At 32.3% G+C, this 27,163-nt stretch overlaps 1 pseudogene; it reads left to right on the top strand.

Moving 5' to 3' along the window:
• Nucleotides 1-337: 337 nt before the first annotated feature.
• LOC141562320 (protein ERGIC-53 pseudogene) lies at nt 338-26,431 on the top strand (annotated as a pseudogene).
• The last annotated feature ends 732 nt before the right edge of the window (nt 26,432-27,163 follow it).

The following is a 27,163-nucleotide window of genomic DNA, read 5'->3' as shown; positions in this document are numbered from 1 at the left end:
CATGTTTGGATACCCACTCTTTCTCTGTATAGAAGCTGTCAATTGTTCTCTTCAATTTTTTACTCATTTTTGAAAAAGTATGGGGTCTCCCTTTAGTGTAAGATATTTACCAGCTTCCTTGCATAACAGGGATAGGATGGATTGCATCAGTCTTATGAATGGGCTAAGAGGGATCTCTGGGAGAGTGTCCCCTTCCCACTAGAAGTGATTCAGAGGTGGTTAGCACAGCTGCACTGCAAGGAGTGCCCAGTGAAAAACCCCCGCTGTGTGGCCTAGTGGCTGCCCTGAGGCTAGGGGCTGAACAGTGAAAGTGTCACAACATGGGCCAAAACGCCCCATGGGGCCATGTATATTAGCAGCTGAACAGAGAAAAGCCCTGGAACACAGACCGGAAGTGTCTCTGCCGGGGAAGCACAGTCAATTCTGTGGGAGTTTCGCTGCTGTGGAAGTTCAACTGCCTGAAGCCGAGCCCTACACTATGTAGATTAGAGGCTACACCCGACTGTGTCCCCTGCTGTGCAGGTTCTTAACTGCCCCAAGGAAAAGCCCAGGACAGCAGAAGGTGGTTACACAGCCATGCCACAATTGGTGTTAAGTCACTTCCTGTTTGACTTAGTTATAGGTTCTGGTATATATATATATATATATATATATATATATATATATATATATATATATATATATATATTTTTTTTTTTTTTTAAAGTGGCTTTGATTTCTCTGCTTATCTGCTGTTTTACAAGCAGAGTAGAGTTATCAGCCTATGCCAGATTCCTCTGTCTCAGTAGCTTTTCTAACTCCAGTGGCATCCCCAGCCCATTTGGCACAATATGCTAGCCTTTAGTCTAACCCTGTCTGTGCCAGTCTTTTTCTCCACCCCTCAGGAAAGACCTTTTCTGATGAAATTCTAGATTCTTTTCAGCTGTTAAGTTGTGCTTCTAAGCTTTGTGCTTTTTACCAGTCCAGCATTATTTTTGAGGCTGAGTTAAATAGTTGGTATTGAGGATAAGAGGGAGCTTAGAAATTTGCGTGTATCTTCTCCACCATCTTGACTCTGCCCCAACATATTAAATTTCCATAAAAAGAAGTAAACTTTTTAACTTTTAAAAGGAATGGATTTACCCCCCTTCTTTTGCTTCTTTTGAATTTTGTATTTGAAGATCAAATTTTCTGTTCAGCTCAGATCTTTTCATCAGAAATTCTTTAATCTTTTTTAATTCTTAAATTTAAATTCTTCCAATGAATATTTTACCCTCTGGTTGTAAAATGTTCTTTAATGATTTCCTGAAAGATATTGTCTAGGCCTTTTTATTCATCAGGGTTTTCAAGAAATCATATAATTCTTAGATTGTCCCTCCAGGATCTACTTTCCAGGTCATTTTTTTTTCCAATGAGGTATTTTACATTTTCCCCCCACATTTTTGGTTTTGTATCACTGATTCTTGATGTCTCATTGAATCATTCACTTCCATTTGTTCAGTTGTTAATTTTAATAAATTAGTTTCTACAGTTAGCTTTTTATCTCCTTTTGCATTTGGCCAATTTAACTTTTAAATGGGTTGTTGTGTTCATTAGCTTTTTTTCTTTTTTTCCATTTCACAAATTCTGTTTTTCAATGAATCACTTTCTTTATTCATTTTGTCAAATCTATTTTGTAGGTATTGCATAAAATATATGATTTTTCATTTGCCTATATCTATTTTTAAAAGTTTCCTTCAGATAATTTTTGTGTTTTCTTTTATATACTGTCTTGCAATGTTTTCATTTCCTTTCTGCATTATTTTTGACTTCTTCTATGAAAGCCTTGTGAGACAGGGATCAATTTTTATCACTGTTGGGACTCAGATCATCCAGAAAAGATCTGCTTTTAATGTCCTCAGGATTTAAAGTGTGTTCTTGTCTGTCTCCAGAAAAGCTATCTTTTTGTTTTTTTCCTTATTTTTTAAAAGGTTGAAGTCTGTTCTTAGGCAAAGGGGAGAATGGAGCTTCCTTTACAGGTAACAGCAGCTTTTATAGCCCTGGGGCAGGTGACCCTTACTTTCTTGCCAAGCTATGTGGGCATGGCCAAGTCTCATGTTATTCTTGGTTAAGGCATTCACTATTTGCCTTTTGTTGTTGTTGGAGTTCTCACAGTTAGTCTGCTGATTTGGTGACTTCTGAATTAGGACAGAGTAGCCAAAACTGTTGTATTTTGGCTAAACATCTCCCAGCAGGTCCCCCATACCAGGATACCACACTGCCTTGGTTCCCTACACTGTGCCTGAATTTGGTATCCTCCCTGGTTACTGAGTAAAACAGGTTTTCTGAAGTTCTTCCCAAATATCTTCTGCAGGAAATGTGTTACATTCGAAAAATGTGTGTGTTCTGTCACTCCATCACCAGTTCAGAGGCTTGATCCAATGTTGATCTGAAGGAAGATAGAAAAAAAACTCAAATAAAGGTTTGTCTATCTCTGCCATTTTAGCTTTGACCCTCTATAGTTATTTAATTAAACAATATCTAAATTATTGGTTATTGGATTGGATTTCTTATTTGGGATAGTCAGATCATAATTAATTATTTGATCTTTATTAATCATTTTTACCCTTGTTGAAAATGCAAATTACTTGTGTTTCATAACATACACAAAAAGATTTATTTAGAACAAATTTGTTAAAGTCAGTAAGAAGTATTAGATGATTTAAATCTTCACCTCATAAGCAAAATAATGTGAGATACAGTCCAGAAATGGATCTTTCTTGAGATTGGGGGGAATTAACCTCTCTACAATGAACACTGAAAACTTGAATTTTAGTCAGTGCTTTTACTTATTATCTTCAATTTCTTTTCTCTTTTTGAATTCTGAATCCTTCAAAATCTTATCATTAAACTAAAACATTTGTCTTCAAAGTTACCAGTATTTTTCTAATTGAAAAATTTCTGGCCTTTTCTCAGTTCTCACCTATTTCAGTCTCTCTATGACATTTGGAACTAATGGCAACTCTTCATTCATGGATTCTTTTTTGTTTAATTTTTTAAAATATTTTTCTCTCTTTATACTCTTCCTATCTGTCTGCTCCTAATTAGTCATTTTTTTTAGATTCATCACCTATGTTATCCCCCTTGCAAATATATGTTAATGCCACCATTTTTCTTACAAGCTTTCTTTTATTTTCTGATCTCTTACACTCTCTCTTGCTAATCTCTAAATTCTCATCTGTTTAACTATCTTCTGACAACTAATCTAATAGTAACATTTATAGGAAAACATAAATACACAATATACAAAATACATATAAGTATACCATTCATCTTACACAGTTATATAATATATAAAGCATTCCCATTTACATTTAATGTCTACAAATGTATGTGTATATATGCATATATTTATATCCATCAATCCGTGTGCATATTTGGAGATATAAGCACACTCGTCTCTAGTTACTAATTTCATATTTTTAATACTGCATCACCAAATGTCTGAGGCTAGATTTGAATTCAGGTCCTCTTGATTTCAGGATTAGTGCTCAAACCACTGGGCTATCTTAGCTGATCCTCCATCTGTTTTTTAACAGACATACCACAGTGATTTTCCTAAATTGAATATCTGATTATTTAACTTGCTTATTCAATATCCACTTTCCTTCTATTACTTTATAGTCAAACATAATTTTTAAAAAGTCCTTTATAGCATAAGTCTAAACCAACTTTATTCTCTCCAATATTATTATATAATATGTGAGAGGAGCACCAGGAAGGCTTCCCTTGTATAATTAGATTGGTGTCCTTTGTGTTCCTCACATATCATAACACTGTATTCTCAATTTGGGGGTATTTCTTCTTAGATAAAAGCATTTTATAAAAAGCCTCTTATAAAAACCTATAATAGACTCCAAATCTCTAACCCTTAGAATCAGTGATTTATTTAAAAATCACCTTTCTATATTTAAGACATTACTCGTAAATTACATTATTATAGTGTTTTACATATGTAGGTTTGTGTGAATGTCTTTATTTATACACACACACATATATTTATATATATACATATATATACAAAACATATACATGTAGATAGATATTGACATATGGTATACCAGTTTGCATACATATATGTACGTGTGTATGCCATTACAGTATAAGAACAGAAGCCCTTTGAAGGAAGACATTCTTTTTTGTTTCACAAACCCACCACTTATTATCTTAGATACAAGTCTTATAAAAGTGATTATAGATTGATTGATTGATTGATTGATTGATTACCTCAGGCAATAGCCAGAAATTTATATCCTGGGCTCAATATATTAACTAGAGGGAAGTGATTTTTCTTAATTTTTCAACGTTTTCTTAGCACAAGATTATTCTTTGTATTGTTTAGAGAAAGTGGTATTTTAGAGAGGATGAAGCTTTAAAAGCTTGTCTCCAGTATATCTTCACCATTCCTCATTCTCTTGTAATCTAGCTTGTGATCCTACCATTCAAAAGAAGCTACTTTCTCCAGGACAATCAAAAATAAATCACATACCACAAATAAGTGTCTGTAGTATTTGATGAACCACTCCTTTTACCCAGATGATTTCTTTTCTTTGATTTCAATAACATTAGTCTTTTCTGGTTCAATTCCTCCCTATTACATTATGTTTTCACCTTTTCACTTTTTCTTGGATCACCACTCATTTTTAGTTCCTCTTTCTCTGTCTTTGTGTTTCTCTCTCTGTCAATGTGTGTGTGTGTGTGTGTGTGTGTGTGTGTGTGTGTGTGTGTGTGTGTGTGTTTGTCTGTCTTTGTTAATTTAATAGCGCATTGTGTCAATAGTTGGCTATACCCAAAAATATCTAATGCACATATTCTTTCCCCCCCCCCAAAATGTTGTTTTAATTGCAGATAATTTAAGGCATGACTAAGGCACGGTTTACCTTTAAACCCATTTTCTTGCACTTTTTGGTAATCCCTGTTCTTTCTCTCCTTAATTATTTTGAATATATTTACAAAATGTAAGTATGGAGAGAAGAAACTTTCATTTTTGGTTTTAGCATGATGAGAGATAATTTATTAATTGAGGAATGGATCTTATGAATTAGGATCAATTACTTATATGTTTTGAAATTGAGAATTTTGTTGAAGAAACTTTTTTACCTAATTTTTGACACAGGAGTGAAACAAAATACATGCATTCACACAAACACATCTTATATATACTATATATTATATATACATATACATATAAGTAATATACATGCATATACATATATAATACACATATATGTGTATATGTATTATGAATATCTGGGTGGATATACAGGCACACTTTTTTATGAATAATGTGAGTTTTTGTTCTGCTTTGCTTTGCATATTCCATATATGTTCAATATGTGCATATGGGTTTGCATGTTATCTTCCCAAGCACAGAGGTGGTTCAGTGGAGAAAGTGCCATGTCTGAAGTTAGGAAGACTCACCTTTCTGAGTTCAAATCTAAAGACAAACATTTATTAGCTATGTTATCCTAGGCAAGTCATTTAATCTTGTTTGCCTTAGTGTCCCTAGGCATGAAATGAGCAAAAAAGTGATATGACAAGTCACTCCAGTATTTCTCTACCAAGAAAATTCCAAAAGAGATCATAATGTGTTAGGATTACTAAGTGAGAACTCAGGTTGTCTGGACAGTGATTTCGAAAATCAACAAAAATGTTATGTTTTAATGGGGTATGAAAGGAGGTGGGCCAAGTGCAAGTAGGGCTAGCATAGATGCTTGTGTAGCATTGCAGACCTAGAATGGTGGGAGCTCTTTGTAAAAGAAAGGAGAGAAATCTACAGCACTGTGTGTTGGCTACTCTGGCCTGGCTGCAAGCCAGTAGATCAGCAGAGATCTAACATCTACTAACATGTAGTAGTTACTACATCTAACTCAAATGAAAAAGGCAAAGAGTGAACCCCAAAGTGCTAGAGTTTCACAGGATCTGGCCATGCTTACCCAGGACCAAGAGTGAGTCTTTACTGACCCAGCACAGCCTGGGCGACATATAGTGGAAGCTGTGGCTTGTAGAGGAAGCTTGGAAAACCTCCTCTGCTCTAAAAGTAGACCTTAACATATTTTTTGAGTAAAAAAGTAACAAGAACTCTGACCATTGATAGTTTCTATAATAAAAAAGAGGAACAGATTTCAAACTCTGAAAAGACTAAAAGGAGATCATCTCCTTTTGAAGCCCCAATGTGTGATACAAATTGGTCCCCATCACACATCCTAGAAGAAATTAAAAAGTATTTTAAAAGAGAGCTAAAAGAAAAATAGGGAAAGGAAATGAGAACTTTAAAAGAGTGTTTGGAAAAGGGCACACAAAACAGATTTAGTGAAATGGAAAAAAGCATATATCTTACAAAAAGATAGATTTGACAAAATGGAAAAAGAAAACAACTCCCTGAAAAACAGAGTTTGTGAAATGGGAAAAATATAGAACAAATTAACTTATTTAAAAATTAATTTGGACAAATACAAAAAGAAGTAAAAAAGTAAATGAAGAAAATAATTCAATCAATATCAGAATTGAACAAATTGAAATGAATGACTCAATGAGATATCAAAAATCAGTCAAACAAAACCAAAAGAAATGAAAAAAAAATAGAAAATATCTCATTGGGAAAACCTGGAAAATAGATTTAAGAGAGACAATCTAAAGATTATTGGAGTTCCAGAAAACCAGGATGAAAAAAAGAGCCTAGACACTATTTTTCAGGAAATCATCAAAGAGAACTGCCTGAATGTCACAGAAACAGAACGCAAAATAGCCATTGCAAGAATTCACTGAACACCTCCTGAAAGAGACCCCAAAATTAAAACTCCAAGAAATAAAATAGCTAAATTTCAGAACTGTCAGACCAAGGAAAATATTATATAAGCAGCCAGAAAGAAACAATTCAAATACCGTAGAGTCACAATAAAGATTACCCAGGATCTAGCAGCTTTCATGTTAAACAATCAGAGGGTCTGGAATCTTATATTCTGAAAAAAACAAAGGAACTTGGAATGCAGCCAAGAATAAATTAACCTACCAAACTGAGAGCATTTTCTTCCAGGGAAGAAGATGGACATTCAATGAAACAGATGTATTCCATTTGTTTCTAATGAAAAAAAAAAAAAAAAAAAAAAAAAAAAACTAGAGCTAAACAAAAATTTGATTTCCAAATATAGAACTCAAAAGAAGCATAAAAAGGTTATAAGAAAAGAACTCTTGAGTCCTATATCTCCGTTATGAGTATACATATAGAGCACCTGTATAATTTGATTTCATGGTTATAATATTAAAAAAAAGAAACTAGAGCTGGAAAAAGGGGAAAATGGGAGTAAAATGAGGGAAATTACATCTCAGGAAGAAGCAAAGAAAACCTATTATAATTGAGGAAAGAAGGGAGGAGTAAGAACACTGTGTGAATCTTACTTTCATTAGATTTAGCTCAAAGAGAAAATATTAGACATATTTGGTTTCACTAATAAACTTCTCTCACCTTATAGAAAAGTAAGTAGAAGGGGAAAGGTGAAAAGGGAAAGGGCAGTCTAAATAGAAGGGAAAACAGAAATAGTAGGGGAAATCTATAAGAATGAGGGAGGTCTCTAAAGGGGAAGGGCTGCTTGAGGTAAATAATGCTTATAAGTAAAATATTGGGGATGAAAGGGGAAAAAAGAAAGAAAAAAGTATAATTTGGGATAAATAAGATGGCAGGAAATACAGAATTAATAGTTTTAACCATTAAGGTGAATAAGGTGAATTCACCCATAAAACGTAAGTGGATAGCAGACTGGATTAAAAGTCAGAATCCTATAATTTGATGTTTACAAGAAACACATGTAAAGCAGAGAGTTACATATAGAGTAAAGGTAAAAGGTTGGAGCAGAATCTATTATGCTTCAGGTGAAGTCAAAAAGCAGGGGTAGCTATCCTGAGTTCAGATCAAGCAAAAGCAAAGATTGATCTTATTAAAAGAAATAAGCAAGGAAACAATATATTGCTAAAGAGTACCATAGATAATGAAGCAATATTATTAATAAACATATATGCATGAAGTGTTATAGCATCTAAATTCCTAAAGGAGAAGTTAAGAGATGTTCAAGAAGATTTATTCAGCAAAACTGTAATAGAGAAGGATCTCAACCTTGCACTCTCAGAACTAGATAAATTAAATTATAAAATATTAAAAAAAAACTAATGCAGACAAAACTAGAAGGGAAACAATGGACTGGGAAATTACATTCAAATATTCTGATAAAAGCTTCATTTTTAAAATATATAGAGAATTGATTCAAATTTATTAGCATTTAAACCATTCTCCAACTGATAAATAGCCAAAGGGTATGAATAGATAATTTTCAGATAAAGAAATTGAAACTATTTGTAGTTATATAGAAAGGTACTCCAAATCACTATTGATCAGAAAAATGCAAATTAAGATAACTCTGTGATACCACTACACACTTCACAAATTGGTTAAGATAATAGAAAAGATAATGAGGAATGTTGAAGGAGATGTGGGAAAACTGGAGCACTGATACATTGTTGGTGTAATTGTAAATGGATACAACCATTCTGGAGAGATAGATGTATACATATATTGCATTTAACATGTATTTTAACATATTTATACATATCCTGCTATCTAGGAGAGGGAGTGGGAGGAAGAAGGGGATACTTTGGAGTGAAGACTTTCAAAGAGTCAATTTTTAAAAATTACCAATGTTTTGTAAATAAAAACTTTAATAAAAAGGAAAGAGAAAAAATAATTAAAATAGGAACAGGTAAATGACACCTATCTATTTCTGCTAGTACAGACTTGCAAAACTTTTTTTTTTTTTTTTTTTTTAATTTTTTATTTTATTTTATAATTATAACATTTTTTTGACAGTAAATATGCATGGGTAATTTTTTACAACATTATCCCTTGCACTTACTTCTATTCAGATTTTTTCCCTTCCTCCCCCAACCCCCTCCCCCAGATGGCAAGCAGTCTTATATATGTTAAATATATTACAGTATATTCTAGATACAATATATGTGTGTAGAACCGAATTTTTTGTTGCACAGGAAGAATTGGATTCAGAAGGTAAAAATAACAGTTTACATTCATTTCCCAGTGTTCCTTTTCTGGATGTAGCTGGTTCTGTCCATCATTAATCAATTGGAATTGGATTAGCTCTTCTCTATGTTGAAGAAATCCACTTCCATCAGCATACATCCTCGTACAGTATCATTGTTGAAGTGTATAATGATCTTCTGGTTCTGCTCGTTTCACTCAGCATCAGTTGATGTAAGTCTCTCCAAGCCTCTTTGTATTCTTCCTGTTGGTCATTTCTTATAGAACAATAATATTCCATAACATTCATATACCATAGTTTACCCAACCATTCTCCAATTGATGGACATCCATTCATCTTCCAGCTTCTAGCCACTATGAAAAGGGCTGCCACAAACATTTTGGCACATACAGGACCCTTTCCCTTCTCTAGTAGTTCCTTGGGGTATAAGCCCAGTAGTAGTATGGCTGGGTCAAAGGGTATGCACATTTTGATAACTTTTTGGGCATAATTCCAGATTGCTCTCCAGAATGGTTGGATTCTTTCACAACTCCACCAACAATGCATCAGTGTCCCAGTTTTCCCACAGCCCCTCCAACATTCATCGTTATTTGTTCCTGTCATCTTAGCCAATCTGACAGGTGTGTAATGATACCTCAGAGTTGTCTTAATTTGCATTTCTCTGATCAATAGTGATTTGGAACACTCTTTCATATGAGTGGAAATAGTTTTAATTTCATCATCTGAAAATTGTCTGTTCATATCCTTTGACCATTTATCAATTGGAGAATGGCTTGATTTCTTATAAATTAAAGTCAATTCTCTGTATATTTTGGAGATGAGGCCTTTATCGGAACCTTTAACTGTAAAAATTTTTTCCCAATTTGTTACTTCCCTTCTAATCTTGTTTGCATTAGTTTTGTTTGTGCAGAAACTTTTTAATTTGGTGTAATCAAAATGTTCTATTTTGTGATCAATAATGGTCTCTAGTTCTCCCTTGGACACAAACTCCTTCCTCCTCCACAAGTCTGAGAGGTAAACCATCCCATGTTCCTCCAATTTATTTATGATTTCGTTCTTTATGCCTAAATCTTGGACCCATTTTGATCTAATCTTAGTATGTGGTGTTAAATGTGGGTCCATGCCTAGTTTCTGCCATACTAATTTCCAGTTTTCCCAGCAGTTTTTGTCAAATAATGAATTCTTATCCCAAAATTTGGGATCTTTGTGTTTGTCAAAGATTAGATTGCTATTTTTATTCACTATCTTGCCCTGTGAACCTAACCTATGCCACTGATCAACTAGTCTATTTCTTAGCCAATACCAAATGGTTTTGGTGACTGTTGCTTTATAATATAGCTTTAAATCAGGTACACTTAGACCACCTTCCTCTGACTTTTTTTTCATTAGTTCCCTTGCAATTCTCGACCTTTTATTCTTCCATATGAATTTTGTTGTTATTTTTTCTAGGTCATTAAAATAGTTTCTTGGGAGTCTGATTGGTATAGCACTAAATAAATAGATTAGTTTGGGGAGTATTGTCATCTTTATTATATTCGCTCGGCCTATCCAAGAACATTGAATGTCTTTCCAATTATTTAAATCTGACTTTATTTTTGTGGCAAGTGTTTTGTAATTTTGCTCATATAATTCCTGACTCTCCTTTGGTACAGACTTGCAAAACTTGACAGTATCTGCACATCATCAAGTGTGATTGTTTTTGTAACCACACTGTTTCAGCAGATTGTCTTGTAAAACTTTTTGAGGGATTTAAACTATGCTATTAGACAAAGACATTGTGTCAGTGTTTATGGGTCCCCATATTGGCTCTGATGTTTTGTCTTGTGTGCTGAGGGAGTTAGACAAGAATATTTAATTTTCCTTGGCCAAAGTTCTATCATTTATATAAAAATATGATCATTCTGACTCTAGATATCTCATCCATAGAAGAAATTGCTTTTGTTAACAATAATAACAACCATTATAGAACTCAAAGGGTCATGGATCAAGACAAATCCATAGAACTCACCAAGTCTAACTATTTCAGTTTATGGGTTGATATATCAGGCCTGATGTAGTGGAAATTATTTCCTTAAAGTCTCAAAGATAAAAAGAGTCTTGGAAAGATTTCAACCCGTTTCCTTTCCCTTTATTCCTAAAAGATTTTGTTTCTCTAGTATTGTAAAGCTATTTGAGAGCATTATCTCATTTGTGCCTCACTACAAACTTTTGAAAGAGTAGGTCTAGGTATTATTTTCACCTGACAGCCATAGGGAAGAAGCTCAGAGAGTAGGAATGGTTGCCCCATTGTCATATAGTGGCATGTCAAAGGCATAATTTAGACCCAAACTCCCAAGTCCAAATCTTTCTTCAATGGATTGTGTTGTCCCATAAATCATTAGAAGTATTAAACCCTGAACTCTTCTTGTTTCAAATGACATGATTTCGACTGAAAATAGACTTTTTAAAACTTTATTTCAACATATATATCTTCAAAGGCCAAAGCTTATTCCTCAAGACTGACTATTTAAGTTTCAAATAAAACCTGCATTAGTTAATGGCATTGTATTTTAATATTATGAATCTTTTTTTTTTTTTTTGTTATTTGTTTGTTTGTTGTTGTTGTTTGATTACCACATTAATTATTTTTTCAGATCCAAAGAAATGTATAAGACAATTAATTTCTTAGTTCCTTTTAAAGAAAAAAAAAGAACAAATAAAATATTACTTTTTCAAATTTTTAGATTATCAACAGAATAAAGTATGCATTTCAAAAAATCAAAGAATTAAGTCTACATTTATATTTAATACGGATCCTTATACTTGCTGTTGATTGATTGAACTGGATGGTTAAAGTATGGAAAATGATCAAATATTTGAGGGTGGTTTCATTATTGAAAGTATGGATAAGCTGATGGCACAATTAAAAAAAAACCTAGATAAAAACATCCTGGTTGGTAAAGGAACTATTTCATATTGCTAATAGTCTTGCAAATCATTGTACATTTTTAATAACTTGTGAGATTTCCAAATATAGAATATTCTTTGCATATTTTTCATTTACCACTGTAAACACACTAGAAAAGCTTGGATGACAGGTAATTCACAACTACAATATCCTCCACTAATTGAACCAAGATGAAATAGGAGAACACTAATCAGAAGTGATTTCACATTCTGCTAACTTTAGAGAGTGAAAATAGTTTCTTTTCCTGAGGGAAAATATTATGGCAGCAACAAGCTGACAGGACCTGTATTATTCCATGACTTGGAGGAAAAAGAAAAATCTGGGAGCTACAGCGACTTTCCCCCCTTATCATGTAAAAATAACAAGAAAGAGATAATTTTATAAAAAAACAGTCTACAAATAGGAAAGTTAAAACATAGTTTGTGTGCTACTATGTTGATTGTTGCTGGTTTACCACTTAAGGGCATTACTTCATTTCTACATTCTTTATTTTGGCCAGTGTTTTTTTTTTTTTTTTTTTTCCCTTTCACACATGTACCTGAAGCACAAATTCTTAAATGCATTCATATGAGAAAAAACAAACAAACAAACAAACAACCAGATGACAAATTCTCATTCTTTTATTTCACTTTCAGGAACTTGGTGCTTGCGTTTATTCATGTTCAAATGAACCAAAGGAATTATATATATATATATATATATATATATATATATATATATATATATATATATATATATATATATATATATATATATATATATATATATATATATATATATATATATATATATATATATATATATATATATATATATATATATATATATATATATGTATATACAGAATACTTTTGCTAAAGATCAGATAGAATGCTGAGAATTTAAGACTCTGAAGAATATGAACCTCAGGGAGTGACATGTTTTAAAAAGCAGTAGTGCTTTCTGCAATTGATGTTTTTATTTTCAGTTTAAATTTATATTCCATTTGGATGTCCAGTATTATGCATGTTTCCTATATTTGTTTAAAGAAAATTAAAGTAAGAATCCCGGATGTCTAATGGTATATTTCAAAGTGGAGGGACAGTCTAGGAAATTAGTCTGTTAACATCACAATATGGAGACAGGCTTTTTATGGTTTTAAACCCCCAGAATTTTGCTTGATTTTCATTTCTTGTAATAGAATGCTTGTCATAATGACATTGGGTTCAATAAAAATGAAATGTGGTACTTGTTACTCTCAGAATAATAATTATAACAAGTTGGATGTCCCTCTTATCTTCATAGCTATCTGATACAAATAAATATATTAGTAAAAATGAAAAGTTAAAAAAAAAATCACCAAATATTATTACATGCCTACGTTGTGACAGGCACTGTTATGGGCATTGATGACATAGATATAAATCAAGTCATACCTGTCCTTAAAGAACCTACATTTTACCAGAGGAGGAAACAAGAATGTTGATAAATAATCACATAATCAATAAAAACTAATTCATAATATGTATGTTTAAATTTAGCTGTGGCAGAGTTTAGAAGATATAGTGATGACCATGTTAGAAAGATGTTAGTTTAAATCTTAATTCCTACATCTGCTGATTCTGGGACCCTTAGGTAAATTGAGTGACCTCTCAGTTCACCAGCGACTCTCTAAGACTAAAGGTTGCATGACAGATTGGTAGCAACTGATGCAGAATGAAATACACAGAGCCAAGAAAACAATATACATGCTAACCACAGAAGTGCAAATGGAAAGAATACTACACCAAAAAATTAAAAGTAAATTTAAAAAAAATTATGAAAATCAAGAAGGAATTTAATGAGAAGCCCTGGAAAAATATACCCATTCCCCCATCTTACAGCCTTCATGTTCTTGGAAATCCAAAAGTCTTATATATTACATGTATTAGAAAGTTTTCAAAGTATTGATTAGTTCTATAGACATTTTTTTCTCTCTATCATATGGTATGGGAATATGGAAGGCAGAGAATGGGGCACATGATGATTATGCAATGTAAAAAAAATAGAAAATAGTTTTGAAAAAAAGGTTACAAATTAGATGTTAATGAAGACTGTAGATTGTTTTTTCCTACCCAATAGTTCCCTATAGCAAAAAAAAAAAAAAAAGAAATACAGATTAGTATGAGAATCAAATGAAAATGCTACCTTCATAGGGAATGCACATATACACATAAGTATACATACTCATATGCACATACACATATACATGCATGTATATCTATACACATATGCATAATAATTTCCTTTTACTTATTTGATACTAATTGATAAACAAAGTTTGCCACTAGATAATATGAACATAAGTTTAGGACTGGAAAGAATCTTGAAGACTCTCCATTCTAACTTTTCCTTTCCTATATGTGAATGAAACCAAGAGGTTTATTGTTTCTATTATTGTTTGTCCCTCATTCTTAAAGAGGACCATATCATCAAGAAGGTGATGTCATGATTTACAACTGAATTGTATTTAAGTGAAGGAAGGGCTGTACAAAAGAGCCTCATTTTCTCCTCCAGAGTCATCAGATAAGAACAAGTGGAGATAGCCCTAGATAAATTGGAGACTTCTGCCTTTTTAAGCTAAGGTCTTTCCCATGTTTCAGTTTGGCACAAAAAAACCCATTCAATAATTAATATAAGCTAAGGCAAATGACACAAATAATGTCTTCTCTTACCTAGTCCACAAAAAAAGGAAAAGAAAAGAAAAGAAGGGAAAAGAAGAGAAAAGAAGAGAAAAGAAAAAAAAAGAGAAAAGAAAAGAAAAGAAAAGAAAAGAAAAGAAAAGAAAAGAAAAGAAAAGAAAAGAAAAGATGTTCAAAGCAGACACAATTGCTATCTGAGCCAATCACACACCAGACCAAATGTGAGGAAATCTGTATTGCTTGAAGATACTCAGATTTAGTTATACTTTTATAAGTTTTTCACTAGAGTTTGGCAATGCAAAAGAAAGAAAGTAGATTTTTTTTTTTAAATCAAGATATTAAGTACACTAGAGATAAGCAATATTGCATTAATTTTTGGATAAGATCTTTTTTTTAAACTTTGCTTAATTGCTTTACTTTCTTATAATAAACATTTAATGAAATAGTAATCAATAATTGCTTGTAATGTCAGAGCACATATCAATAAAAAATATTAAAGGATATTTGTACTATGTTTTAATATAAAATTGCAAACTATTTAATTGTTACATATTCTATCATTCACTATTTAAGTTGTCTTCCTTTTTTGTAATGACTTCCTTTACCTCACTTTATAATGAAGTTATAGAAGTGGATGCAAAGAATCCCACCTAGATTCCAGATAGAAACACATACACTCTCTCTTAAAGGAATAGTTGAAAATCTACCTCAATATTCAAACATTTCAAATTGGATGAAATATATCATTTTTTGTAGTGTGTTCCAGAACTTGGAAAGTTCCCTGACTTTAAGCTCTAGGAAATAATTCTGAAAATGTTGGGGTTAAAAATGAATGAGCTTTAATACATCATAAGAGTTGGCAAGAGTTGCCATAATAACCATGGTTATTGAGATATAGGATTTTCATCTAATAAATAAAATAAAATATTATTATTTTCCTAATATCCCCTATTATATAACCCATTTCTTACTATTATTTAAGTTTAATTATATTTGATTTTACTAGATCTCCATAATTTACTAATTTAAAAAACAGAAAATTTCTTGGAAAATCTATGTCTTGACTGAACAAATTACTCATTTGTATCCAAACAGAAGAAAATGTAAGAGAAGTAGCAGTTTAAATAATACCATTTTGGAAGCTATCATTTCTTTTTTATTGATTATATATAATGGACTTGGAATTTGAGAGACCTGGGTCAAAATCCTGGCTCTTTGGACAATTATTCTTATTCTCTAAGCTTCTTTTCAATGATTGCAAAATTAGAATAATAATACGCGGAGCCACTCCTTCAGAACTTTTTTATGAGGCACAAATGAGATTCTTTACTTGAATAGCTTTGCAACCCTAGGGAAGCAGAATCTTATAGTGGAAAGAAATCCTTATATCCTTGACAAAGGAAAGGACATAGATTGAAATCCTTTTCTGAAACATATTTCTTTTGAAACTTAGAGCAAATTACTGCAGCTCTATCAGGCCTGATTTATTCCCCTATAAATTAAATTAAGGAGATAGATCAAATGACTTCTTATAAGTCCATTTCTTAATTTCTATAAATGATTGTTATTATTTTTGATAAAGATATTCACTTCATTCTATGGCTCTAGAGTCAGAACAGACATGTTATTATAAATATTAAAACTGTGATCTAGAGCAATGAAATGATCTAGTTAATAATCTACAGCAGACAAATCATATAGCATTAGAGCCAACATCAGAACGCATATCCTCTGATACTATGTCTCTACTAGTCTGATATTTGAATATTTTAATAGCCAATTCAATGAGATAGTTTGTTTAATAATTGAAAAAATTTTTAAAAATTTAGTTGATGATCGTCAGATTCTGTCAAAGCTTGTCAAGTCCGGCCTAGCTGGGAGAGATATTTTATCATTTACCAGTTTCATAACCTTACAAAGTTAAGAATAATATTTAGTAATGCAGCTTCATTTCCAAGCTATCAGAAAAAGTCACATTAGAATATGACTGTCCTGAGGCTAATTCTATACTATTTCAAAGTCTGGTTTTTTTATTTTTTATTTTTTTGTACATCAAAACAACTGTTTGGACATGTATACATGTATTGTATTTAATTTATACACTAACATATTTAAAATGTATTAGTCAACTTGCCATCTGTGGGGGGAGGGGAAAATTAGAATGAAAGGTTTGGCAATTGTCAATGTTGTAAAATTTCCCATTCATATATCTGGTAAATAAAAACTATTAAAATTAAAAAAAAATAAAAAAGAATGATACTGTCCTTTCCACACACTTACTTCAATTTAAGAGATAACCTTTATAACAAATCAATTAGACAGTCAATGAACATATATTAAGAAATTTCTGTATTCTGGTTAATGTTAGACAAATAATGGGAGTATAGATGAAAAAAAATAACACAAAACTGTGTTTGATCTCAAAGAAGTCATAGGCTAATGAGGAATTTAGTGCTGTTTTAGTCAATTTTCAGTTGTGTTCATTTCTCCATTATCCCATTTGGGATTTTTTTGGCAGAGGTATTGGAGGATTTTGCTGTTTACTTTTCCAGCTCATTTAACATATAAGGAAACTGAGGCAATCAAGACTAAATGACTTGTCCAGGGTCACACAGTAAGTGTTTGAGACCAGATTTAGACTTAGGAAGATAGGAAGATCTGATTGAGCAGATAGCAAGCAAACCATTATACACATGCAAAATATGTAAAGAATTTGCAAGGTCAAGCAAAACAAATTCCCACATTGTTCCTGAAAATTGTAGATATGTGGATGTGTATATATGTATAGGTGGATAGATAGATATAGATGTTGTAACTATAAATATTGGAAAATGACTCACTCGTTTTATGTGACTATGAACGTTCATATCTTTGGATGATTTGTCAATTGAGAAATGACATTTTAAAAATAAATTTGACTTAGTTGCCTATATGTTTGAGAAATGAAATCTTTATCAGAAAAATTTGGTTTAATTTTTTTTTGTACAATGACTACTGCTAACTGTATTCACCCCTATTTATCCTATTTTCTCTACCTTTCCACCCTGTTTCTTTTAATTTTTTTTCCTTCCTACCTCATGCCTCAATGTGTCCTCCCTTCTATCATCCTCTTCCATTCTCATATCCCCTTCCTCTCCTAATTTCCAGCAGGCTAAGATTGATTGTTATATTTAGTTGTGTGCTTGTTCTATTTGAGCCAATTTTCATGATAGTAGATTCAATCATTTCTCTTCCCCTTCCACTAAAAAAAATGTTTTTCTTACCAGTTTTGTGTACCTATCCCATTCCCTTTCTCCCAGTGCTTTCCTCTCTTACCCCTCAATTACATACATACATATATATATATATATATATATATATATATATATATATATATATATGCTTACAAATATGTATGTGTGTATATATAAATATATGAACATACATATACACGTATGTGTGTGTGTATATATATATATATATATATATATATATGTAATATTTATGTAAAATTGTCCCTTTATATTCAACTCATACCTGTGCCATCTGTCTATATATTCTCATATCTTCCAAAATAATGGGAAACTTTTGTGAGTTATAAGAATCATTCTCCAATGTAGGAAGGTAACCAGATGAAGTCCTTTACACTATTTTACTTTCCTGATTATTTCTTTATGTTTATCCTCAGGCCTGCATTTGAAAGTAAAATTTTCTATTTAGCTCCAGTTTTTTTCATTATGGATGTTGAAAGTCTTCTATTTCATTGATTATCCACATTTCACCTTGAAGTTTTATACTCAGTTTTTGTGGGTAGGTGATTCTCGGTTATAATTCTATCTCCATTGCTCTTAGAATATCATCTTCCAAGCCTTCTTATCCTTTAATATAGAAACCATTAAATCTTGTGTAACAGTGTCTATTACTCCACTATACTTGAATTGTTTCTTTCTGAATCCTTGAAATATTTAATGTTTCAAGTGTACTTCTTGTGAACAATACATTAATGAATTGTTGATCTGCTAGGCCATACTTCTCTTTTGCCATGTTGCTGATCTTCTAAGTTATCTTCAGCTACAAAAATAAAAAATAAAAAATCATCCCATCTTTTTATGCTTGTGATAATCTAAAATATGTTTGGAGTCAGTGTTTAAGATATTTGGAGGGTTATGAGGAAGGATTCTGGTGATTTCCTACTTTATTCTCCATTCTTGGCTCTGCCTCCATTTAAATTACTTAAATTCCCCTAGTGTTCGAATTTCCTCCCACTTTTTCTTCTCCCTCTTTATTCCATTTCCATTAAACTACACATCTTATCTAACCTATACTATTTTCTATACCACACTCTATCCTATTACCTTATTTTCTTATTTCTTTTTTTAAAAACAGTCATAAAATTTTTTGACAGTATATATGCATATTTTTATAACATTATCACTTGTGATCATTTTTTCAAATTATCTCCTCCCTCCCTCTACTCCCACCCCTAGATGACAGGCAATCCCATACATTTTACATAAGTTACAGTATAACATAGATACAATATATGTGTGTAAATCCAATTTTCTTGTTGCACATTAAATATTAGATTCCGAAGGTATAAGTAACCTGGGTAGATAGACAGTAGTGGTAACAATTTACATTCACTTTCCAGTGTTGTTTCTGTCCATCATTGATCAGTTGATGTAAGTCTCTCCAAGCTTCTCTGTATTCATCCTGCTGGTCATTTCTTACAGAACATTATTATTCCATAACCTTCATATACCATAATTTACCCAAACATTCTCCAATTGATAGCCATCCATTCATCTTCCAGTTTCTAGCCACTACGAAAACATTTTGTCACATACAGGTCCCTTTCCCCTCCTCAGTATTTTTTTTGGGGATATAAGCCCAATGGCAGCAATGCTGGATTAAAGGGTATGCACAGTTTGATAACTTTTTGGGCATAGTTCCAGAATGGTTGGATATTTTCACAACTCCACCAACAATGTATTAGTGTCCCAGTTTTCCCACATCCTCTCCAACATTGATCATTATTTGTTCCTGTCTCTTAGCCAATCTGACAGGTGTGTAGTGGTATCTCAGAGTTGTCTTAAATTACATTTCTCTGATCAGTAGTGATTTGGAACACTTTCATATGAGAGGTTATTTTTTTTTTAATTTTTTTATTTTATTTTATAATTATAACATTTTTGACAATACATATGCATGGGTAATTTTTTACAACATTATCCCTTGCACTTACTTCTATTCAGATTTTTTCCCTTCCTCCCCCAACCCCCTCCCCCAGATGGCAAGCAGTCTTATATATGTTAAATATATTACAGTATAATTTAGATACAATATATGTGTGTAGAACCGAATTTTTTGTTGCACAGGAAGAATTGGATTCAGAAGGTAAAAATAACAGTTTACATTCATTTCCCAGTGTTCCTTTTCTGGATGTAGCTGCTTCTGTCCATCATTAATCAATTGGAATTGGATTAGCTCTTCTCTATGTTGAAGATTTCCACTTCCATCAGAATACATCCTCGTACAGTATCATTGTTGAAGTGTATAATGATCTTCTGGTTCTGCTCGTTTCACTCAGCATCAGTTGATGTAAGTCTCTCCAAGCCTCTCTGTATTTCTCCTGTTGGTCATTTCTTATAGAACAATAATATTCCATAACATTCATATACCATAATTTACCCAACCATTCTCCAATTGATGGACATCCATTCATCTTCCAGCTTCTAGCCACTATGAAAAGGGCTGCCACAAACATTTTGGCACATACAGGACCCTTTCCCTTCTCTAGTAGTTCCTTGGGGTATAAGCCCAGTAGTAGTATGGCTGGGTCAAAGGGTATGCACATTTTGATAACTTTTTGGGCATAATTCCAGATTGCTCTCCAGAATGGTTGGATTCTTTCACAACTCCCATATGAGAGGTTATAATTTCAATTTCATGATTTGAGAATTGTCTGTTCATATCCTTTGACCATAAATCAATTGGAGAATGGTTTGATTTCTTATAAATTAGGGTCAGTTCTCTATATATTTTGGAAATGAGACCTTTGTCAGAACCTTTACTTTAAAAAATGTTTTCCCAATTTGTTACTTCTATTCTAATCTTGTTTGCATTAGTATTGTTTGTACAGAAACTTTTTAGTTTGATGTAATCAAAATCTTCTTTTTTGTGATCAATAATGATCTCTAGTTCTCCTCTGGTCATAAATTCCTTCTCCCTAGACAGGTCTGAGAGGTAGACTATTCCCTGATCCTCTAATCTATTTATGATCTCATTCTTTATGCCTAAATCATGGACACATTTTGATCTTATGTTGGTATATGGTGTTAAGTGTGGATCCATATCTAATTTCTACCATACTCATTTCCAGTTTTCCTAACAGTTTTTTCCAAATAATGAATTTTTATCCCTAATGTTGGTATCTTTGGGTTTGTCAAAGATTAGATTGCTATAGATGTACCCTTTATTGTGCTTTGTATCTAATCTGTTCCACTGATATACCGGTATATTTCTTAGCCAATACCAAATGGTTTTGGTGACTGCTGCTATATAATATAGCTTTAGATCAGGTACACCTAGACCACTTTAATCTGACTTTTTTTTCATTAGTTCCCTTGCAATTCTCGACCTTTTATTCTCCCATGTGAATTTTGTTGTTATTTTTTCTAGGTCATTAAAATAGTTTCTTGAGAGCCTGATTGGTATAGAACTAAATAAATATATTAGTTTGGGGAGTATTGTCATCTTTATTATATTCGCTCGGCCTATCATAGAGCACTTAATGTCTTTCCAACTATTTAAATCTGACTTTATTTTTGTGGCAAGTGTTTCATTATTTTGATCATATAATTCCTGACTATTCTTTGGTAGATGGATCCCCAAATATGTTATACTCTCAACATTTGTTTGAAATGGAATTTCTCTTTGTATTTCTTGCTGTTGCATTTTGTTGGTGATACATAAAAATGCTGAGGATATATGTGGATTTATTTTGTATCCTGCAACTTTGCTAAAATTCTAAATTATTTCTAATAGCTTTTTAGCAGAGTCTGTGGGGTTAAAGAAACAATTAATAATTTCACCCAAGATAATGACAATGATGAGACATTATACCAAAATATGTGGGATGCAGCTAAAGCAGTAATAAGGGGAAATTTTATATCTTTAGAGGCTTGCTTGAACAAAATAGGGAAAGAGAAGATTAACGAATTGGGCCTGAAACTTAAAAAGCTAGAAAAAGACCAAATTAAAACCCCCCAAACAAAAATCAAACTTGAAATACAAAAATTAAAAAGAGAAATCAATAATATTGAAAACTAAAAACTATTGAATTAATAAATAAAACCAAAAGTTGGTTTTATGAAAAAGCCAATAAAATAGATAAACCTTTGGTAAATTTAATCAGAAAAAGGAAAGAGGAAAAATCAAATTGTTAGTCTTACAAATGAAAAGGGGAATCTTTCCACCAATGAAGAGGAAATGAGAGAAATAATAAGGAGTTACTTTGCCCAACTTTATGCCAACAAATTTGATAACTTAAGTAAAATAGATGACTTTCTCCAAAAATATAGGCTCCCTAGATGAAGAGAGGAGGAGATAAATTGCTTAAATAGTCCAATTTCAGAAGAAGAAATAGAACAAGCTATTAATCAACTCCCCAGGAAAAAATCCCCAGGACCAGATGGATTTACATGTGAATTCTACCAAACATTTAAAGAACAATTATCCCCAATGTTATATAAACTATTTGAAAAAATAGGGGATGAAAGAGTCCTACCAAACTCCTTTTATGACACAGACATGGTACTGATACCTAAACCAGGTCGATCAAAAACTGAGAAAGAAAATTATAGACCAATTTCCTTAATGAATATTGATGCTAAAATCTTAAATAAGATATTAGCAAAAAGACTTCATAAAATCATGCCAAAGATAATACACTGTGATCAAGTAGTATTTATACCAGGAATGCAGGGCTGATTTAATATTACGAAAACTATTAGTATAATTGACCATATTAATAATCAAAGGAATAAAAACAATATTTTCATCTCAATAGATGCCAAAAAAGCATTTGATAAAATCCAACATCCATTCCTACTAAAAATGCTTGAGAGTATAGGAATAAATGGCCTATTCCTTAGAATAATCAGGAGCATATATTTACGACCGTCAGTAAGCATAATATGCAATAGAAATAAACTGCAACCTTTCCCAATAAGATCGGGAGTGAAACAAGGTTGCCCACTATCACCATTACTATTCAATATAGTACTAGAAATGCTAGCCTCGGCAATAAGAGCCGAGAAAGAGATTCAAGGAATTAGAGTAGGAAATGAGGAAATTAAACTATCACTTTTTGCAGATGACATGATGGTATACTTAGAGAACCCCAAAGACTCTGCTAAAAAGCTACTAGAAATAATTCAAAATTTCAGCAAAGTGGCAGGATACAAAATAAATCCACATAAATCCTCGGCATTTTTATATATCATTAACAAAATGCAACAGCAAGAGATACAAAGAGAAATTCCATTCCAAACAAATGTTGAGAGTATAAAGTATTTGGGAATCCATCTACCAAAGAAAAGTCAGGAATTATATGAGAAAAATTACAAAACACTTGCCACAAAAATAAAATCAGATTCAAATAATTGGAAAGACATTCAGTGCTCTTGGATAGGCCGAGCGAATATAATAAAGATGACAATACTCCCCAAACTAGTCTATTTATTTAGTGCTATACCAATCAGACTCCCAAGAAACTATTTCAATGACCTAGAAAAAATAACAACAAAATTCATATGGAAGAATAAAAGGTTGAGAATTGCAAGGGAACTAATGAAAAAAAAACTCAGAGGAAGGTGGTCTAAGTGTACCTTATCTAAAGCTATATTATATAGCAGCAGTCACCAAAACCATTTGATATTGGCTAAGAAATAGACCGGTAGATCAGTGGAACAGATTAGATACAAAAGACAAAAAAGGGTACATATATAGCAACCTAATCTTTGACAAACCCAAAGATTCCAACATTAGGGATAAAAATTCATTATTCGGAAAAAACTGTTGGGAAAACTGGAAATTAGTATGGCAGAAATTAGATATGGATCCACACTTAACACCATATACCAAGATAAGATCAAAATGGGTCCATGATTTAGGCATAAAGAGGGAGATAATAAATAGATTAGAGGAACAGAGGATAATCTACCTCTCAGACTTGTGGAGGAGGAAGGAATTTATGACCAGAGGAGAACTAGAGATCATTATTGATCACAAAATAGAAGATTTTGATTACATCAAACTAAAAAGTTTCTGTACAAATAATACTAATGCAAACAAGATTAGAAGGGAAGTAACAAATTGGGAAAATATTTTTAAAAACAAAGGTTTGTTTATATATATATATATATATATATATATATATATATATATATATATATATATATATATATATATAAATGTGTGTGTGTGTGTGTATTAAAAAGGCATCTAAATAGCAGAATATATATATATATGTGTGTGTGTATATATATATATATATATATATATATATATATATATATATATATATATATATATATATGTATAGCACTGACCCTAGAGTCAGGAAAACTGGAATTCAAATCTGGCCTTGGACATGCCATAGCTGTGTGATCCTGGGTAAGTCACTTAACCCCAATTGCTTTAAAGAGGAGTGTGACTATAATCAAATCTGTAACTTAGGTTTGAATATGCTTCTATATTCATGGGCATTGTTAATTAGAGAGCACTGAGAGAACTTATATTTGCTACCAGTATAAAACAAAATGAACTGAGAATTTAAATTAGCAAAAATAAGTATTTTAAATAAAAAATTGCCAAAAGTCCAAAACTACTTTTGGAAGATATCTACTAAATTCCAATTCCAAGAGGAAGTGCCTAGAACTACTTATCACTCAGCCAAAAAATTCTTATTGTACAATGTTTTCCTGATTCTGCTTACTTCATTCAGCATCAGTGCAAGTAAATCTTTCCAGGCCCTTCCAAAATCAGCTTTTTCATCATTTTTATAGAACAACAATAATCTATTTTCATATACATGACATATTCAGTCATTCCCAATTGATAAGTATCTACTCATTTTCCATTTTTTTTCATCATAATATGAATTGCTACAAACATTTTTGTACATGTGAATACTTTTCCCTACTTTATGATTTCTTTGGTCTATAGAGCCAATAATGGTACAGCTGGGCCAAAGGGTATGCACAGTTGGTAGCCTTTGGGTTTAGTTGCAAATTGCTCTCCAGAAATGTTGGTTAATTTCACAACTCCATCAACTGCAGTAGTGTCCCAGTTTTTCCATATCCTTTCCAACATTAATCATTATCTTTTCCTCTCATTTAAGGCAAACTAAGGGCTGTGAGGACTCCATATCAGGTTGTAGAACTCCTATAACCACTCTCATCCTACAGCCCTAACACTGATTTTAGTAAAAGTAAATCTAAAAGGGTCACATTTGGTGCAGAGTAACAGAACAATAGCCTTTTGGTCCTCTGAGGGAAATGCAATAATTTGTTGATCAATATAGCTCCATCTTTGAAATCCAAAAAGGATAAATATGGCTGAAGACAAAAGCATGAGATGACATTTTGAGTTGGAGGAAGAGGATGAATTGGAGCTGATGGCCTAGCAATCTGGTATGCAGAAAATTAAGGCTTGGAAGATCCTGTATTTGAATCAGGTGATAATTGGAATGTTGTTGGAATTTTCTTTCAAACTTTTGAATGATGGAAAGAAAAACAATTCAGTTGTGGTTATCATAGGCAACAATGGACAAATATAGTATGATCATCAGAATAATGGTGCTAATCAAGCTTCGTCACGTTGCTAGTTGGACTTTAGCAAAAAGCCATATTCTGCCCAAAGATTATTTATTAACAGAAAACAGTGACAGTCATGAACAATCATAACTTTCCATCAAAGATGATTATGACTTTTGTATTAAAGTGGAAATATGATAATCCCCACCCAAGGGCATTTTGGAATATCTGCAGCATAAGTGGTCTTACAGCTGATCATGGTATCCCTTCTTTTCTGACTTTTAAACTGATTGAACCTGGAAAAGAAACACATGCATATGATAAAGAAATTCCTAAAGAGGATAATAAAAAGTATGAGGAAGAACCACCCTGATATTCAAGGGCATTCAGCTGAAGAAATCTTTAAGAGTGTAAATAATCATGAACTAAGACAAAATTTTGAAGGCATATTGTATCCAACTTAAAAACAAGGAATGCAATCTACAATTAGATATGAGCATTTGATGAGCAAAGAAGATGCCTCTGTCTTGATAGAAAAACTCTCCAAAAGAGGACATGAAGGCCCAGCACAGCTTGTGCAGGTCCCTCAAAAAGAACTTCATAGTGTGGTAAAAAGTCAGCAAGAGGTTGGAAGACAAATGACTGCAAAGAAGAATGTCATGGGTGAAACCTTCATACTGTCTAGGGGATCCCATGAGGGCACAGCAGCCAGCATATATGAAAAAACCAAGCATTTCAATGATATTAAAAAAATCATCATATAGCAAGGCAGGATATTTAACATTTAATAGAATAAAATAAGCCATTAATGAAAGGGAAAAATGCCCCAAACTACCATCATTTGCATCTTGTTTATATATGATACATTTTTTTAGTATTTGTAGCAGTATAAAAATGACATGCATTGGTTACACCATGCAAAGTACTCAGCAAGAATCCATAGCCATAAAATACTTTTGAGCACCATTTTTGTACATGTACATGTATGTATGGACAGAGCTTTGACTGAAAATATAGGGAGTTTTATGTGTTTTAATTGCTTCAATAGTCTAAATTATTAACTTCTTTTGTTAAAATTACATGTTTAAATATCGAATTGTGATAAGAATAAACCTTACATATCAAATTTGAAATTCTGAAAATAAAAGGGGAGATTAAGAAAATTAAAAGTAAGATAATTATAGAACTAATAAATGATATTTAGAGTTGGTTTTATGAAAAAAAAAAATTAGAGGAGTGGGCAGAGCCAAAATGGTAGAGAAGATACACACGATTCTGTGAGCTCCCTTCTTCCCTCATTACCAGTTAGTTAAATCAGCCTCAAAAATAGCGCTGGACTGATAGAAACCACAAGGATTGGAAGCACAACTTACCAGCTGAAGAGAATCTGGAGTTTCAACAGAAAAGAGAAAGAGTGGGTATCCAACCCCGGCAAAGTTAACAGCAGAGAGTCAGCAGATAACAGCGTAAAGGAGAACAGTTCCTGCCCCCCATCACATAACTCTCTCCTAGAAAAGCCTATTAAAAAATTAAGAGAGTTTGAAGAAAAATGGGGAAAGGAAAGAGAAGTTATAAAATTGGAGTTGGAAAAAATAAAGAATTCACAGGAGATGCAGGGAAACAAAATTTGTGAATTAGAAAAGGTTAAAAAATCACAGGAAAGTAGGATTTCTGAATTGGAAAAGATTAAAA

The sequence above is a fragment of the Sminthopsis crassicaudata genome, chromosome 3 (assembly GCF_048593235.1).
Source record: "Sminthopsis crassicaudata isolate SCR6 chromosome 3, ASM4859323v1, whole genome shotgun sequence".
Taxonomy (NCBI): domain Eukaryota; kingdom Metazoa; phylum Chordata; class Mammalia; order Dasyuromorphia; family Dasyuridae; genus Sminthopsis; species Sminthopsis crassicaudata.
This window is presented reverse-complemented; position numbering and strand designations above follow the sequence as displayed.